General features: G+C 35.5%; 2 protein-coding genes across 2 annotated transcripts in view; both read left to right on the plus strand.

The window, feature by feature from the left end:
- Nucleotides 1-20,657, plus strand: part of LOC139133811 (homeobox protein aristaless-like 4) — a 151,748-nt gene that overhangs the window by 63,800 nt on the left and 67,291 nt on the right. The window lies entirely within an intron of this gene.
- The window catches only part of LOC139135473 (uncharacterized), a 69,657-nt gene continuing 64,691 nt past the window's right edge, over nt 15,692-20,657 (plus strand). The window contains exon 1 of the mRNA XM_070702903.1: nt 15,692-15,763. The gene's annotated coding sequence lies outside the window, so the exon portion shown is untranslated. The remainder of the gene's footprint in view (nt 15,764-20,657) is intronic.

Raw genomic sequence — 20,657 nt, forward strand, 5'->3', positions numbered from 1 at the left:
TTTTTACAATTGTAAATTTCTAAAAAATTTGTTTTCCAAATGAGAAAAGCTGTGCTAATGTTTTTTTTTTCTGAGTAAATTTTCAGATTTATAATTTTTTTAAAATTCGACGCTGTCTTAGGATACAATTTACATCCATATCACTAGCGCAAATAAGATTGCGTGCTGTAACCCCAACATACATATGGCCTAGTGATTTATATTACTGATAGATTTCGCGAAATGTTACAGATAATCTTTTGACAAGCTGAGAAGCTGTTTGCAAAATATAGAGAAATTTGCATATTTGTGTTGTTACGACCACGGGAAGTCGGCAAGGCAAATGGAAATGGCTGTCTAAAATTGTCTTCAACAAAGTCGTACGATTCCAAGCGGACCCGCTGGCCGCAACAAAAGATGGTCAAATAAAGGAAGCTACACGCAAGTTATTGAGAACATTTCCTTATTCTTATTGAAGAACGTCACGTAGTGACAGCAAGAAAATAACTTTACAATATTGACATTATTTGTACTATGAGCGTGACCAAATAACAAAACGTATTAGTTTTAGCTTTTAAATAAATAACAGAAAGTGTCCACAGGCGCGACGACGAGAGCTCTCTAAACATGAAACACGCTGGTCCACAGTGCCAACTCCGTCCGGACGCATCAGTCCAACGAGAACAGCCACGTAGTAGCTCGACGCCCAAGTACAATAATCTTCGTAGAAAGTCACAGCATGAAACTCCTACCAATAGGACGTTTCCAAATAACTGTAATGTACTCACAGGAACTCTGGAATCAGAACTTCCTCAGGCGTCAACAGGCACACAAAGTTTCTAGACTGCAGTCACAATTTTGGCACCAGCGGGAAAAAGTCCGTAAAGTCGGCCTCGGTCTTCAAAACTGGGAAACTCAGCGGACGTGGACTTCCGACGATCCCAGCACTTGCGGAAAGTCAAAGTGACGTGGCAATGAACACGTTTATATACGACAAAAATACATTATTCATAAACACCTGGTCACACAAATAAGCAAAAGAAAACAAAAGGAATTCAAACTATGTTACCTGGCCACTAGAAAAATGATAAAGGGCGTTCCCTTCGTAACAGTGTTTTTAGGACAATTTTTGCCCTTTTTTGATCAAAACATCTATTTCTCTGTAGCAGCATGTCCAAATCGATTGGATGTGTATAGATGTGGTGAAATTTCAATATTTGTCTTTTTAGGGCAATTTATGCCATTTATGGTCAAAAATCTGTATTCTCTGAAAGAACTTGTCCAATTTCTTCGAAATTTGCTACATAAGTCCCTTAAGATTCGTTTAAACCATGCTCTTTTTTTGTTGTGGAAAAATTTTTCAGGTAATTTTCATTCAGCATTTGCTACACACAAACGATTAGTCATGCAGATTTATTCAGTATTTGCTATAGAGAAATCAGCGTTTTCCCCAGGATATTTTTACAAGAGGGCAAGAAAGTGGTGCGAAGCACCACAAGCGGTCGCTTAAGCGGTCGCGGGGGGAGGTCAGGAGGGGGTGTCCCCCCGTCCTGCCGTTGGAGCTTTTGAAAAACAGAGATTAAAATGGTGTTATTTGGTGGCACTTGGGGAGTATCTTTTCAGACTTTTTCCTATAAAAACTCAAAGGAAAAGAAATGTGAGACAGTGTTCCATAACTCTTATTCCAGTTCACTGATTTCAAAGAAGATTACATTTTTTGAAAATGAAAACATAGCGACAGACATTCATTTATCTTTTTCACCCATTCTTGCATTCATCCTTGCAATAAAATGCTGTGAAAGAAATGAACCTGATGTGGCCTGCATCTGTTCACCTTGATCTTAAAAGGCAAATATAACTTTCTGTCTTAACAACCATACCATAGTTTCAATGTTTTACCTAGTGTACCTGCTTGGTTTGTATGCATGAATCAAGTAGAAAACAGGCTCTATAATTTTATACTTTTTAAGTGATCAGAATACAAAGCTGATAAGATGATCACAGCTTCCAGTATAAGGGATACAGTCACTCTAAATGTATACAATAAAATTAAAAATGTGCCTGGAGGATGTATTAAAAATACAGAAAGCTGCTTCCTGTCGGTAAAATCTAAAAAAATCAAGATTTTAAAGACTTTTGCAAATTTTTTTCCACATTTGTGTTCTTATTTATTTTTTTTATTTTGCAAACTAGTTTGAAGATTTTTTCCCCTAACTTTCTGCTCTGAATTTTTTTTTTCTGTTTTTGACCACCCCCTCCCAAGATCTAATGGTCCATCCCTTAAGGCAAACTTTACATTGGACGTAAGACACATCCAGACTCTCTTGAACACTATTCATTTCGATATGATTTTAAGAGTAGATCAAGAAACTGTATTTGACAACTAGAGAAACATATATAGAAAATGAAACAAAATCTACGGTTAGTAGAGTTTCAAGGATGAACTTACTTCCAACATATGTGATGATGATAAGTGTGCCTCTACAGCCCTAGCCCTTCATAAATTCAGGTGAGCCCCTAAAGTTCATCAATATCGACAAATTTTTATATAGGTCTCGTTAGTAAATACTGTACAGGTTTTTTTTTGATACCTTGAATTGTCAGTTGATTGTTCTTTTATTCTAACTTCGTTTTTTAACCTCTATGCAAAACTATGATTTTTCTCTTTTTATGAGAAAAAGTATATTTTTTGAAAGTGTTTTCATCCAAATTAGTGTTATCACACGGACTAAAGTTAGTGCTAAAATTAGTGCTCAGATACTGATAAGTACGATTTGCCTAAGTTTAGGAAATCATTGACACCTAATTTAGTAATTTGTCAATCGAGACCAAAAGCATAATGTGGCCAGTAGGAGACTTTATATCATGTAAACTGGCTTATGACCAAGGAAAAGTAATTTACGTTGTGAAAAACATGTCCACGGATTCACCCAGAGCATATCAACCGAATTTGCTGCTATCAATATCAAAGATTTCATTTGAAACACCTACATGGTGAAAACAAAAGTAATACGCCATGTTTGACTTCAATAATATCTGATCATGTGAGGGCGCTTTATTGTGTTTAAGTGCGGATATCAGAGCAAAATCTCAAAGCATATGTCAGTCTGGTTTTCAATAGGACACAGCCGACATATACATACGATACACCATTTGTCTTCTGAAAATGGCAATATGCAATTTCAGCAGTCATGTTGCTGAGCGCCAATAAGAGTTTACTGATCGACAAATGTTATCTGCTTTTCTTTTTTATTACATACTCGTTTTTATGAGTAATTTGCGATATTGCAACATTCAGCTATATGGCAGCTAACAAATGTGAGAAATTTGCAAAATATGAAAATCAAAGTATCCCAAATTAGTTCCAATCGTGTTCTCGATGTTTCTGCTTTATTCATTCTGTGACCATCGCTTTAAAGATCGTTCAGATGTTGAATTTATCTCCTTAATTGTATTGTCAAAGTTTGACCTCATTAAACTTTTTTGTATCGTGAAAGCTGGATTAATGTACTTTGCATTTGCATAAATAAAATCATTGAAAAAGACGAGCATTGATCTGTGTGTGTGTTTTCATTGTTAAAGGTTATCAAAGTCTGAATCACAGGCATCTTAATGTAAAATTCTAGTTTTTTTTATTTAATGTCTTGATCAGATAATGGAAATTAATTTAAGGTTAAGGTAAAATGTGCCTCTGGCACAGATATTCGGACTCTCAAACTTTTTGCAATACTTGTTCGGTCTACTACTTGTGGGGGCTTGTTTTAAAGTTCGTGAAGTAGATAAGGTTTTCATGGTTTTAGTTTTGTGAAAATTGGAAATTGATTTCCCCATCATGGAGTAAACACAAGGCTGGTGGCCACTTTCAAGTGTTGGTAAATACTAGGCAGTTTGTTTCTCATGTAAGATTTTTTACACGGTGACCCTTGATTGTATTCTTAATGTCGAAAGGAAGTTTAATGTTTCTTTAAGAAAAGTTTGAGCAAAAGTTTAACACTTTCGAGAAGCATTCTACCTTAAGGCGGAAGCATGTCAGAGTACTATTTCCTTAGATTAATTCCTGAAGAATGCTAGTTTTTATTGAAAAGTGATGAAAAATACAAAATTAGTTTAGGCGCAAAGGAAATATTATATTAAGCCGCTTTCCTCTGTCTCGATGGCCAGTAGGATACACTTGTATCATTTAAATCTCAATATACCGTAATTTAGTAGCGCCCTCTAGAGCCTCTGATGCCGATCCTGTTCCCATGCTATTTTTACATATGTGTATCATAAGTACAAAACTAGACATGTAACTACTAAACTTTCTTGTTGCTGATTGTTATTGTCTTCGTTGTTCAATACTGGTCCATTATGGAACATCCAACCTGCAGTATTACTTTTTTGAGTCCCTTTCTCAGTCCAAGTGTCCCTCCCTAATGAAGCCCATGTTTTCAAGTACGCCCTAAAATTTGCAGTCACCCTTACAAAAGTTTGTTGAAGCGGCCTGAGGACGTTTGCAAGTCACCAGTCACACTTGATACGTAATTGACTCCGTTTTATTGGCAAATACCAATTCTCAATATAAAAATCTTCCCAAGACATTGATAAACCGGATGTGAACTGAATGTGCTCACGTGTTTTACAATAGGTTCATTAGAAGTACGCTTCACAGAACAGTCAGATATCTGTTATTTCACTATATGTAGCAGTATTCTCAGAGTTAAATCACTAATTACAAAACTTTATTTATTATTTCAAATGAGACACAGCTTATTGGTGTCAAAACTAGTGAGACAGGGATACACATCCAAAAGACTTGTGACGACTTTCAAAAAGTTCTATGCTCGATATGATGAAATTGTGGAAAAATATGACACCTTGGCCACTCAAATGATTAGCGACTGCATTCCCGGCTTTGACTTATTACAGTAATTCATATACTGTATCACTTCATACAATATTTAGAAAATCTCTGGACCAATCGTCCGGACACCTGGTACCACCACTAACTATCAGTGGTTCAGGATGGTCCTACTTAAATTTCTAAATCTCAAATGTCCCATGGACCTGGTAATGTATTACCTTGAATGGAAATAATTATTGGACCAGTTTAATGTCATATTTTGAAGCAAGATTGACCTTAAATCAGGTGTAAATGAGCTATTTATTAACTTTACACTGCTCAAGGCTTCACGGGACAACTAGATATCTATCAGATCAACATTTGTAGCACGTTTCATTAAGGTGGAGCTGCATGTTGCCAACACAGTTTTTTTCAAAGCAATATTTCTCATCAAAGATGACAAGGAAACCCCCATTACTATATATTTTCAGAAAGCAGAAACTCTTAAGTTTATATAGAAGCAGTAATTTATTCAAAGGATGAAGTGGGTGTATATGTTGGGTAAAAAACCTCTGTTGAAAAACGACGCTATTTTCTGAAATGTAATATCTCACGTGAAAGAAGAGTATATGTAGAAAACAAACGACTGTTTTATTTGGCATTATCTATCCTTATTCTAAAATGGAAAGGGTTTAAAGACTGACACTCAAAAAAATTGATTAAAATCATGATAAGCAAAATTAAAATGCCTCTTATTCAAAATGCAAGAATTTTATTGGCAAAAAAAATAGTCGTTTTGTTATATAGCATTAAAAGAAAATAATGTGAAAATTTTAGAAAATTTGACCCAGACAGAGTGGAGTTAAGTAAATTTCGAAATCGGGAGGAAAAAGAAGCCAGGAAATTGGGTAATTTGCATACATTTGCATAAATTAACACTTCTTTATCACGAAACTTTCGACTGCTTGACAAGCTACAAGGTGAACCTAACCAATATTTTAATCTGTGGTTAACAAATTAATTAAAATTGAATAAATATTTGCAAAAAAGTGATTTTGAGCAAATATGCTGTTTTTTGTACAGGTACAGTTTTCATTAAATATGCAAACGAACCCTTAACTTTACACTGTTCAATGTTTCATAGCACAATTAGATATTTATGAGCTCAATATCTGTAGTAGGTTTCGCGGAATTTTGTGCCGAAATTTCAGAGTTATATACCTAATTACAAAGTAAATTGAATATGTAAATGAACCCTTAATTAACTTCACACTACGAAATGCATTACAACACAATCAAATATCTGTTGGATCAGTATCTGCAGCAGATTTCATCACATTTGGACCGGTGCATTTATTTCGGTGTCATGTGACTAATTATAAAACTTCAAAAATATGCAAATGAGCTATTTATTAACCTGACATTGCTCAATGCTTGTCATTAAAATTAGATATGTATCAGATCAAGATCTGAAGCACGTTTCATCAAATATAATGCTTTAATTTTGGAGTAATATCACTAATTACAAAATTGATAAAATATACAAATTAACCCTTACTTAACATCACACTACTTAATGCTTTACACCACAGTTAGATATCTGTTGAATCAGTATCTGCAGCAGATTTCATCAAATTTGGTGCTGTAATTTCGGAGTTATATGACTAATTACAAAACTTCATCAAATATGCAAATGAACTATTTATCAACTTGACACTGCCCAATGCTGCTCAGTACTATTAGATATTTATCAGATCAATATCTGTACTAGGTTTCACCAAATTTAATGCCGTAATTTCAGAGTTATATACCTAATTAAAAAGTTAACTTAATATGTAAATGATCACTCTACTAAGTGCTTTACAACACAGTCAGACATCTGTCGGATCAGTATCTGCAGCAGATTTCATTAAATTGTATGCAGTTATTTCGGAGTTATATGACTAATTGCAAAACTTCATAAAATATGCAGATGAGCTATTTATTATCTTGCCACTGCCCAATGCTTCTAAGTACAATTAGATATACATAAGATTAATATTTGTTGCATGTATCATAAAATTTGGTTCAGGAATGTCACAAGTTCATTAAATATGCAAATGAGCAGATAATTGACATGACACTCACAGTATCATCATAATGTTCTGAGATTGTCATCTGTCAAAGTTTCATGAAATTCTGTGCAGTATTTCTTGATATATGTCGACACTGTCATTGCTGTCTCCATAGGGGACTATTATATGGAAAAAATGATATTGCATAACTTGATTATTATGCAAGCCACACTAACCCAAATCTAATCAGTTCTTGTAATTAGCATATGGTAACTGTCTACTAAATTTGACACGAATCTGTTCAGGCGTTTTTAAGATATCGTGTAAACAGACAGACAGACAGACACACTCGCACACATACGGGCAGACAGACAGACATCGCTATGACATTAGCTCACGTGTGTGAAAACGTGAGCTAAAAATCAGGTAAGGTTGTATGGAATTTTCCATAGCGGCCAAAGTGAATCAAGTATGCAAATGCTGCTTCGGCTGCCATATTAATTTTCGCTCATGAACATGTCAAGCGCAGCCAATCAAGTAAGACCTGATGCAAACTGAATGTGCTCACGTGTTTTACAACATGTTCATTAACAGTAGTCGGCTTCACAGAACCATCAGATATCTGTTTTTTCACTATCTGTAGCAGGGTTCATCAACTTTCGCACAGTACTCTCAGAGTTAAATCACTAATTACAAAACTTTATTTATTATGCAAATGAGCTGTTTATTGACTTGACACTGCTCAATGCTTCATGGGACAATTAGATATCCATCAGATCAACATTTGTAGCACGTTGAATCAAACATAATGCTGTAATTTTTAGAGTAATATCACTAACTACATAGTTCATCAATATGCAAATGAGCCATTAATTAATTTGACACTGTTCCATGTTTTAAAGCACAATCAGATATTTATGAGATCAATATCTGTACAAGGTTTCAGCAAATTTGGTGCCTAAATTTCAAAGTTATAAACCTAATTACAAAGTTTATTTAATATGTAAGTGAACCCTTAATTAACTTCGCACTACTAAACGCTTTACAACACAGTCAGATATCAGTCGGATCAGTATACGCAGCAGATTTCATTACATTTGATGCAGTCTTTTCGGAGTTATATAACTAATTATAAAACTTCATAAAATATGCAAGTGGGCTTTTTATTAACTTCACACTGCCCGATGCTTCTCAGTATAATTAGATATTTATCAGATCAATATCTGTACCACATTTCACTGAATTGGGTGCCGTAATTTCAGAGTTATATACCTAATTGCAAAGTTCATTAAATATGCAAATGAACCCTTAATAAACTTCACACAACTAAATGCTTTACACCACAGTCAGACATCTGTCGGGTCAGTATCTGCAGCAGATTCCATCACATTTGGTGCAGTAATATCGGAGTTATATGACTAATTACAAAACTTCAGAAAATATGTAAATTAACTATTTATTAAGTTGACACTCCCCGATGCCTTTAAGTATAATTAGATATATATCAGATCAATATTTGTTGCATGTATCATCAAGTTTGGTGCAGTAATTTCAGAGTTAGGTCACTAATAACAAATGTTCATTAAATATCCAAATGAGCAGATACTTGACATGACGCTCTCAGTATCATTATACTGTTCTGAGATTGTCATCTGTGAAAGGTTTCATGAAATTCTGTGTAGTATTTCTTGATATATGTCTACACTGTCATAACAGTCTCCGTAGGGAAACTACTGTATAGAAAAAAATGATACTGCATAACTTCATTAATATGCAAGCCACACTAATCAAAACCAATCAGTTCTTTCAATAAGCATATGGTACCTGTCTACCAAATCTGACTTGAATCTGTTCAGGCGTTTTTGAGTTATTGTGTAAACAGACAGACTGCAGACAGACAGACACTCACACACACACACGGACAGTTAGACATACATCGCTAAGACATTAGCTCACGACTGTGAACACGTGAGCTAAAAATCAGTCAACTGAAAACCGTTATTAAGACAATTCAGAAATGTTGAAATACTTGTGTAACAATGATTAGGGCCCACCTTATACGAGCAATCTGCTTCGTAATGTGTCACGTCGGGAAACAGTGCATCATCATGCAAATGTTTGATCACCAACATGAAAGCAGTACTACTCTCTAAATGGCCTCCCTTTATAGATGGAATTTTAATTTTTGACAAAAACACATTTTTGTGCTGATAAGATCAATATAAACACGGACACAATAGTTGAAATAACGCCTCCATATGTTTCATTGGTGATCTGTGTAGTGAAACTTACATATCATTATTTGTCAATGAGATTTAAATATTTTTTTTTGATCGTCTCTCGTCCATTGAGAAAGAATGTTCGGAAACTGCCACAACTGCCACAATTATAAGCTGTTTCAGTTATATTCACATTCACATTAATTCCATCAAAGAAGCTTTACAGGAGGTATGTGTACAGTGAATAATATTGAATGGCTTAGAAAAATACTCGCAGCATAGTTAAAATTTGATTGTTAGCAATTGCCGATTTTGTTTATCGGTGATCAAAGGCAGACAAAGCACTTTGAACCATTGACTCTGCACAGAAAGCTTCATAAATCTGTGGCTTGTCCACTCCGAGAAAAACATTCTTGGCTCTAAATTTCCTCCACTCAATTTCTAAGACAATAAACCTTCGAGCCATGTTTGCAAGTAGGAAAGATCAGCGGGGCACACGTTGTCCCTATGGCTCTGAGTTTGACTCTGCGGCCATTGACCGCCTGAAGAGGTTGAAATGAGTGACCCGGCACATGTTGAGTCTCTGACGTAAAATCTGATATACTAAACTCGAAAGCGGGGAAGAGTATGCTAGTGAAGTAGCCAACAAATTACAGCATATGTAGACTTCAGTACATTTAAAGATATATGTAGGTTAACATTGATGACATTTACCGATTAACTGGACCAATGGCTTATTCAGCCATATCGGGCACGTCACAGATTATAACGACCTACTCCCACGCTTCACACAAACTTTACTGATAAAGAGATTTTCGCAAAACACTCATAACGCATTTTTACCAACAGCAGAGGATCTTATCAATTGAAAACGTATTTCCTGTATTATGACCATATTTTATTATTGAAAGACTTAATTTTTTATTTTTGACGAGTAATGAGTCAGCATGTTTCATTCTATGAATTAAATGAATTTATCAAGATAGGCAGTCTTATGAAACCTAAGAACTCTCCCTCAAATATACACTGTATGATGTGGCGTGCAGTCCATTTTAAATCTCTGCGCAAAAGTCAAGCATATGTACGATGATTCTTGCTTTTCGACTGAAGAAGAAAATGACAATCTACGGTGAGGGCAGACAGCTTGGCTAACTAAACCAGATATACTAAATGTGCTCACGTGTTTTACAACAGGTTCATTAACAGTAGTAGGCTTCACAGAACAATCAGATATCTGTTATATCACTATATGTGGCAGGTTTAATGAACTTGCGCACAGTACTCTCAGAGTTAAATCACTAATTACAAAACTTTATTTAATATGCTGTTTATTAACTTGACACTGCTCAATGCTTCATGGGACAATTAGATATCTCTCAGATCAACATCTGTAGCACGTTTCATCAAATTTAATGCTGCAAATTTGGAGTAATATCACTAATTACAAATTTAATTAAATATGCAAATGTACCCTTGATTAACTTGATACTGCTCAATGTTACATAGCACAATAATATATTTATCAGATTAATATCTGTTGAAGGTTTCACCAAATTTGATGCGTAATTTCAGAGTTATATACCTAATTACAAAGTTTATTAAATATGTAAACGAATCCTTAATTAACTTCACACTACTAAGTGCTTTACAACAAAGTCAGACATCTGTCATATCAATATCTGCAGCAGATTTCATCAAATTTAGTGCATTTATTTCGGAGATATACTAAAAAATATGCAAATGAGACATAACACTCACAGTATTATCAAAATGTTCAGAGATTGACATCTGTGAAAGTTTCATGAAATTTTGTGCACTATTTCCTGATATATATCGACACTTTCATTACTATCTCCACAGGGAAACGATTATATGAAAAAAAATGATATTGCATAACTTCATTAATATGCAAACCACACTAACCAAAATCTAATCAGTTCTTGCAATTATCATATGGTACCTGTCTCCGAAATCTGACTTGAATCTCTTCAGGCGTTTTTGAGTTATCGTTTAAACAGACAGACAGACAGACATAAATACACACACACTGACAGACAGACATCGCTATGACATTAGCTCACGTGTGTGAACACGTGAGCTAAAAATGCTTGGTCTCGGGCGCTGATTTTCCGACGTTTGCTCTCTAAGATGTCCATTTTTTGCACCGGGGACTTAAAGCGACGAAAATATTCAAGTAAGACAACAAAGACAAACAAGTTGATATAATATAATAGCAATAACCCCCGCCGGGTATACACTCGATTTTGGTACAATTCGGTCCATCGGCGAGTGCTATATGTCGCAAATCGTACCAAAATCTCCTGCCTACCCTCCTGCGACGTGGGTTATTGCTTAATTATATCCAATTCGTTGGAAACAACACCCTATCAAACCTGCCATAATAATTGGGTGATGAAGTAATAAACCAATTATCTTATCATGAATTGCATTTCTTTTGTTCGAAGTGCGCCGGGTAGTCGCATGAGTATTTCAATGACAGAATGACAAACAACATGCCATGAACTCAAAACGGTTTCTGTCAAGCATGGGAGAACTAGGACTGTTGTCAATAAATAACGTCTAAAACTGCACAAAAACAGTTATACCGCTACAAAGTTTCCTTTTAAAGACCAAGGCAAGCTGACTGCTATGGACACCTATAGGAGTTGCGCAAAATTTACACATTTACATTACAATGAACTGTCATGGGTACAATGACACGTGAACCTTCGAAATGTTGCCTGTTACGATTCAAAGGACTAGAACAGCGCCCCAAGTTATGTGAAGAAGTTTCAGTACCTAAGCATATTTCCTTAACCAACAAAGTTTCAACGTAGTTCTTCCGTGTTTGACAGAAACGGTATCGTTGAAACCATTTTGAGAACACGGCATATTGTTTGTCATTCTGTCATTGAAATACTCGTGCGACTACCCGTTTTAACTTCGAGCAAAAGAAATGAAAATTCATGGTAAAATTATTGGTTTATTTCATCATCAACCAATCAATAAGACAGGTTTGATATTTTTTGTTTTCAATGGATTGAATATAATAAACAATTTTGAATCGATCGAGAATATGTAGCTGCTATAAACGATGATTCTACATATGAATATCGATGTAATGTTGAAATACATTGGTTTTCAAAGTAGCGATTTAACATTTTAAACCATTGAATTTAGCAGCAGTCATAATACAAATTAGATTGTTGCAATCTGCCTTAGTAGACATATAGAAAACGTTATGGTGCCTTAGTCAATGATGATATAATTCCTTCTTTTGTAAATCGTTGGAGTTTTATTTTACGTCATAATTTAGATCAACGTACGATTCTGGTTACCAAGAAATGAAACAAAAGAATGACTTTTATTTAACGTCACACCTGTACATTAGTCATCGGCAATCTTTTTCCTGTCCAAGTCGAAATGCATAATGAATAAGGAAAAACAGGAACGAGATTTGGCGTGGCACAAGAATGCGAGACTGATAAAAACTGTAGTTTATGTAACATTGAATTCTAGCCAATTTGTGATTATTTGTAACGTGAGAAGCCCAAATAACCTTCCTGGTTCAAAGTCCTCGCTAAAATAGTCATGATGTAATTGGTCACTTTATGCTCGATACTCGTCATTCATCTAGCTAGCGAGGCTGAGTCTTCCCTCACCTTAGGTTGCCATTTCCAACTTTAGGTAAAAACGTTAGCAATAATCATTGCAGATACTATATTATTGCGCAGAGATTTTAGGCCTACTGTACGCCACATTGAAGCAGAATATGGTATATTTGAGGGGTAGCTGAGGTTTTACAGGACTCCCTGTCTTGATAAATTCATCTCATTCATTGAACGAAACAAGCTGACTCTCTACTCGTCAACAATCACAGAAAATTAAGTCATTCGATATAAACATATGGTCACAATACAGGAAATAAGTTTTCAATTGATAAGACCCACTACAGCGGGTAAAAATACAGTGGATTTTGGATCGGATTCGAACGCACAAAGTAGGCACCCAGTCACCTAGCGAAGACATCATATTAAAAAAAGAGCTGTTCAATAACCGAGTTAAGTTGTGAAGATTTTTCTGAATGCGACCCCTCCACAGTAAGTGAGGCTACCCACAATTCTCCATGATCTGTACACACGAAGATCACTCACTGAACTGAAACAAATTTCTTCTTTACACAGAACAACCTGGTCCATATTTCGAAATTCTGGCAACATAGTTGTGATCATCATAATTTTCTGATTTCTCACTGTGAATGATGAGAAGATCAACCCCTTTTCCGCGGAGGAGATAGCAATTTTGTGATTTTGTCAACATAGATTTTTGACAGCCATACACAATATTTTCAAGGAAACTAAGGGAACAAGTTGCATCTGTGTTGGCAAAAGAAAGGGTATTGATTTTTTTTTAAGTTCGTAACAAAGGAAATTTGCATGTCTGACAGGTGGTATGATGAGACCATCTTAGTTGCTGATAACTTTATCTTGACAAGTGTGCAATTTTTAGCACCTCCAAACGTCGACTTCTCATTCAATTTACTCTTGGATTTTAAACATAATCAATAATTTTTGAACATAGTTTTAACAAATAATCCTAAACTTAAATTTTAATTTAAAAATTGTTAAGAAACTGATAAAATCAAAAAAGCCTTTAGCAAAAAATGTCTGAGTGAACAAATCAAGGGGAATTGTGGGTAGCCTCACTTACTGTGCCCTCTACAGACTACACGCTGTACAGAGTTCATGAACTCGTACTCACATACTCGCTGTCACATACGGCGCACAAACCTTATCAGGGCAATAAAAAGTGCATTTATGAGCAAAATATACTTAATGTTTTGCGAAAATTTCTTTATCAGCAAAGCTTGTTTGAAGCGTGGGTGTAGGTCGTTACATTGTTCGAAATAGTCTCAAAGTTTCCTGACGTGACACATTACAAAATAGATTTGCTTGTACAAGGTAGGGGCTAATCATAGTTATAAAAGTATTTCAGCATTTCTGAATTGTCTGAAAAATTGGTTTCAGTCTATTGATTTTCTTGCTCGATTTGCTGCGTTTGTCATGTTCATGAACGATAATTAAAATGGCAGCTGAAGCTTTTGCCTCCATGACAGCATTAAGATTATACGACAACGAAAAACTCCTTACCAACTTTACCTGATTTTTTATCAATGTGTGGGGAAGATTTTTATGTTAAGAATTGGTGTTTGTCAATAAAATGAAATCAATTACGTATCAGCTGTGTGAGGTGACTTAAAAACGCCCCTATGCAACACACATTAGGGAGGGACACTTGGATTGAGAAAGGGACTCGAAATAAATAATACAGCTGATTGGTTTTTTCATAATGGACCAGAAACAAAAAAGAAAATAAAGCAATCAAACAAAACAAGAAAGTTTAGCGGTAACGTGGCCAGTAGTGTACTTATGATACACATGCATAAAAATGGTGTACTTCCTAACCCCAAAGGGTTAACATTCATCACGTGTCTCTGCTTCTGCCTCGTTGTTGTGTCAAGAAAAATATTATTGGTTTGACCAGTACCTACCCCAATTCGCAGTAAACCGATCCGCAACCAATACTGATTACAATAGGTTCGGGCATAACCATGAACGAGAAAGGGTAAAAAATAGTATAAACATATGGTGATCTCCATTATGCATAGGGGAAGCTTACATGTTCGTCCCCGCGGTTGGGGACGGGGATAGGGGAGCCTTGGGCTCACCACAGGTTTTTTGTCGCTATTGTGTACTTTATCCTTATAGTTTTGACTGCAATATATATTGCTAATAAAGACTTACAACTTGTCTTATCGTAACACTGGTTTTGTAAAGATTTCTTTTTCACCTTCACAGTGTCATGTATTTGTCCTCTGACAATCTTACGTAAAGTTGCGTCGGTATTTGCATCTATTGTCTGATTCGTTTGATTGCCTAGTGCTCCAAAGCAATCAAAGGTAAATTACAAATTTGTGGACGCTGTTATAAGATTGCCATCAGATTAGCTTTGACAAATCCAACAACGAACACACCAGTAGGAGTGTAATAGATACGCTTGCAGGTGCGTTCGTTGTTGACTTTGTCAAAGTTAATCCAATGATAATCTGTCACTTGTTCATCGCAAAAACTCAATAAGAATTTACACAAAGGTCTCCACACTACAATAATTAAAGAATAGTGACGAAGCATTTTAACAGGACAAACGCAATTGCGCAAATGCATTTCCATTGGTTCGTGCTAGCTTTCTTACATGAATTCCCCTTTGTCATTCTCCTCTCAAACTGGAATGCAATGCCAATGATTTGTTGACGATCATGGAAAATATTAATTGATGTCCAGGAATTCATAAGACTCATGCTCGCCTCGTGACGGTTGTGGGTGGTTCGAAACATCTTATTACATAATATCTCTTGCGACATTCGAGCGTTTTTCAGAAAATTTCAGTCTGACACACCTAAAACACCTGAAATATCTTTTTTGGAAAGTTGCCAAATGATATTGTGGCATTGTTTTAATAGAACAATGCAATTTTCGGTCATAGCGAATCATTAAAGATTAACTACGGCAGGAGTTAAAAGCTAGAACCAATTGCTAAACTTTACAGAACATTCATGGCAACCGTTGATATAGTTGTCATTCCATCCAACTAACACACACCGACAATAGTCAAGTTGTTGCTGTCTTTAGGTGAGTTTTAAAAGTCATTAGTAATTTTTTATCACCTAGATGTCCAATCCGCCGTATTCTGAAATATCGCCGAAGAGCCCAATTCTCAAATGAGCGCAACGGAGATGATAAAATTTCCAATATCATATGAGGTTGGAACTCCTTTTTGAATCTTTCGAACTAGAATTTCGTATAGCAATAACTATTGGTTCGAAGGCGGCCTTGTATAACACTCTGCCAACGTCTCTGACCGTTATCATATTTCCGTTGTACGATACTTTGCGGTCATACCGGTACACACAAGCTGCCAAGAGCAAACAACATTTGCCGTGATTCAAAGTTTTCGTACCAACTTCTTTCTTTGGCAAGTTTGTGACAACATAATACAATTAGAATTGTACTCTTCTATCACAAAAGTACAGGCATGAACGTAACACCTTCAAAGGTAGTCTGTGGAAAATGCTTGTGGCTAAACATACTGTGTCATCGACAAGAAGAGATGATCACTACCACACATCGCAGACAACAGTATATATGATCTATTATATCATATTAGTATATCTTTTACTTTGTAAAAGACCTTGGTGTATTCTTAACAAGTAAACTTAGCTGGAGTATGCACATTAACCATGTTGTTTCAAAGGCTTTTAAAATGCTTGGATTTATCAAGCGTTCTTGTAAATATTTTAATAGTATCAAGGTTTTAAAAACATTGTATGTCTCCTACGTCAGAAGCCACGTTGAATACTGCTCACCCATCTGGTCCCCTCATCAATTATATTTGATAAAGAAATTAGAAAGAGTCCAAATAAAATTTATCAAGTATCTTTGTTTCCGTTCATCGATGGCTTACTCAAGGGCTCTGTATAGTAACCTATGTTATGAATTTCGCCTTCCCACATTGGAGAACAGGAGAAAATTTTTAGACACCCTTTTTCTTTATAAAATCCTTCACTCAGTTTATAGCGTTCCAGATGTTCTTGCACAGATTCATTTTAACATTCCTGCTTTTACCTTGCGTCGTGCTGTTCTTTTTAGACCAGTGTCAGCACGTACGAATATCTTGAAACACTCATTTTTATCACGATCTCAGACATATTTTAATTCTATCTGTAACAAGCAAAATTTGGATATTTTTAATAACTTCAGTAATTTTCGTCATGGATTATGTAAGATCCTTTTTCCTGAATAATTACCTTTTTCTGGATGTATTTCTGTGTATCCTTCGCTGTGTTGTTGTTTTTTTCGTTTTTTATGTGAATTCTCCTGTCTGTTTGTTTACGTTGTTACTGTTATATATTTTTCGTTTTTGTGTTATATTTTAATTTTCAAACGAACCTGTTATTGGGGCAACCTGTTGGTTCGAGATTAAAAAAAAAAAAAAAAAAAAAAAAAAAAAAAAATACAGCGATCTGATTGGTCGAGATGCGAAAAGACCCGTGGTATATTGGCGATATACCACGGCTGGTATAGCTCTCAGCTTGAGCAAAAATTCGTTTTTTGACGTCACACACGCCAGAATTTCAATATACTGTTATGATATAATAGCAATAAATCACAACCAGCGACGGTTTACCACTCGATTTTGACCAGTTCACTTCATATATGCACTTGGATATATTGTTGTTTTGAATGGATTGACTATAATAAACAATTTTCAATCGACATAGAATATGTTGCTGCTATAAACGATAATTCTGTATAAGAATATCGAATCGTATGTAATGTTGAAATACATTGGTTTTCAAAGTAGCGATTTCACATTTTGAACCGTTGAATTTAGTAGTACTCGTGATACAAATTATATTGTTGCAATAAATTCTCATCAATTGTGATTCTTTTTGACGTCTGCAGTCCAAATGACCTACGTGGTTCAAAGTCCTAACTAAAATAAGTCATGATGTCATTGGTCACTTGTTGCCCGGTAGGCGTAATTCATAGTTATAAATTGAAGTATTTCAACACTTCTGAATAGTCTTGATAATGGTTTTCAGTCCATTGATTTTCTTGTTCGAGTTGCTGCACTGGACATGCTCGTTAGCGTAAAATAAAATGGTAGCTGAAGCAGCATTTGAATACTTGATTCGCTTCGATCTTCATGACAGCATTAAGAATATACGACAATGATACGACAATGAAAAATTTCTTACCAACTTTACCTGATTTTTATCAATGTAAGGGAACATGTTTATGTTAATAATTGGTGTTTGCCATTAAACGGAGTCAATTACGCATCAGGTCTGAGCGATGACTTCAACAATCAATTGTGTGGGTGACTGCTGATTATTAGGGCGTACTTGAAAGTGTGAGGCTTCATCAAGGACTGACACATTTAATGAGAAAGGGACTCGAAAAAATTGCTGATTGGATGTTTCATAATGGACTAATATTGAACACCCCCAAAAGAAACAATAACAACAAGAAAGTGTACTGGTAACATGTCCACTTCTGTACTTATGATACACATATAGAAAATCATGTACTTTCTTACCCCGTAAGGATTAGAATACATAATATTTAACTGCTTCTGCGCCACTTTGTTTGTGTCAGTAAAACATTTTTGGTTTAACCAGTTCGTACCCCGATTCGCAGAAAACTGGTCCACACCTAATATTGATTACTGTAGGTTCGGGCCAAACAGTGGACGAGAAAGGGTCAAGAGTGATCTCGATTACGCATAAGGGTAAGCTTACATATGCTGCGACTGGAAAAGGGGTGTCTCGGTCTCAGCACAGGTTTTTGTTGCTAATTTTAACTTTATCCTTATACGTTTGACTGTTATTTATTGCCAATATAGATTAATACTTCGTCTTATCTTATCATTTGTTTTGTAAAGATGTCTTTTTGCCCTTCACTGTGTCGTCAGTATTTGTCCTTTGGCAATCTTACACGAAGTTGTATCAGAGTATTTGCATCTATTGCCTGATCCGTTTGATTGCCCAATACGCAAACGCTTACGCAAAGCAAGCAAGGGTAAATTGCTAATCCGTGGACGCTGTCACCAGATTGTCGCCAGATTAACTTTTACAAATTCAACTACGAACGCAACAGCAAGTGCATGGTTCGTTGTTGACTTTGTAAATTTAAAGTAATCAAGTGATGGTCATACAATAGAGTCGTGCCAGCCAAGGAACGTTTCATTGTTCCCTTAATTGATAAGATTAATCGGCAATTGTTTTCATATCCAACACCTTAACCTTTGCACCACAACAACCGCGGTCTCTTTGGTGCAGTGTTTGTGAAAATGATCGAACAGGAAATCGCACAAATATGCGGTGCTTTGATAAGGAACGCTTCAAGTCAAACATTAACGAGTTTTTGTGACACCGAGTCGGGTTTAGAAATACAAAAGTTACATTACAAGGCTAAGTTTAATATGTCATTCTAAAAGAGAGGCACAAGGAAGCGAATTTGCATTTCGGTCGTCTTAAGCGGCATTGAAACGAATTTCGTGCACAAATCAACAATGTGGAGCAATAAGGGCAACTTCGATAAAGGTCACAACTACGCAGAAGTAAAGTGATTACACCGACTGAATTGAAAATCTTAATCAATTAACGAAGAGGAATGATAACATGGTACCTTCATTCTCCTCATTAACATGTGGAATCTAGATATTTGCAATATACTCCTTCGACTCCTGGATCACCACTTCCCTAAAAACCACACAAGAGTTTTGAAGAAACACAACAAAAATAAGCTACAGTAAAGTAGAAAAATTTAATGTAGGGGCAAAATCTAACATTGTCTTAATTTTTTTCATAAAATCCGGCCATATAACCAATATGTTATTCACGTCAGAACCAGTTGGTTGGATCGTATTGCCATTGGTAAGAATTGGCCGCATCAATATCACACGTTAGATATTGCCAGCATGTTTTTATTATTATATAAATTCTTATATGCCATTGTGCTTGACATTGCAAAGTGCACCTGTTTTGTGACAGACTCAGACATTGGAAGATCTTTGTTATTGGTTTTAGCAAGTCAATGAACGAACCAGATATGAACTGAATGTGCTCATGTGTTTTAAAACATGTTCATTAATAGTCAGTAAACAGACTGGAAAATTTTAGCATTTACTCAACAGAACAACTTGACCTATTTATGTGACCCCTGAATGAAAGGAATGACTTTGTGTTTGACAAAATTACAAACTTAGTTATCAAGCATTGAAATTAATTGCTGATGACTCGACATTTATTGACATTTGTCATACACTACTGGACGCATGAAATAATACAGTATGACATGAATTACTGCATACTTTTAACTGTTATGAATTTGTGTAAAGCAATTGTATCTTTGACCTGTCTCATATTAAAGTGACAAATCAACGAGCGAGGAGATGTTGCGCAACATTTGCAAACCTCAGGATAATCACTAACCAAAACACAAGAACAAAGACGGACATTGTATATTCTGACAGCAGTTCAATTTAGCACACGACGCGGAGTGGAAGACTAACTTCTGATAAGACTAGACGTGTATATGGTCTACTGCCAGAGTAACGAGGATTTATTGTATTATGTTTTTCAATAATCCTGTCAATAAACCAAATTCATACCAATATAATCGACACCCGTTTGAGGCGTGTAATAAGAACAATCAGATATCTGTTATATCATTATATGTAGCAGGTTTCATCAACTTTCGCACAGTACTCTCAGAGTTAAATCACTGATTACAAAACTTTATTTAATATGTAAATGAGCTAATTATTAACTTGACACGCCCAATGCTTGTCAGTACAATTAAATATTTATCAGATCAATATCTGTAGCAAGGTAATCGAATGTAATGCTGTAAGTTTGGAGTAATATCACTTATTACAAAGTTCACTAAATGTGCAAATGAACCCTTACTTAACTCAACATAACTAAATGCTTTACACCACAATTAGCTATCTGTCAGA

This window comes from Ptychodera flava, chromosome 1 (assembly GCF_041260155.1).
Source record: "Ptychodera flava strain L36383 chromosome 1, AS_Pfla_20210202, whole genome shotgun sequence".
NCBI classification, from domain to species: domain Eukaryota; kingdom Metazoa; phylum Hemichordata; class Enteropneusta; family Ptychoderidae; genus Ptychodera; species Ptychodera flava.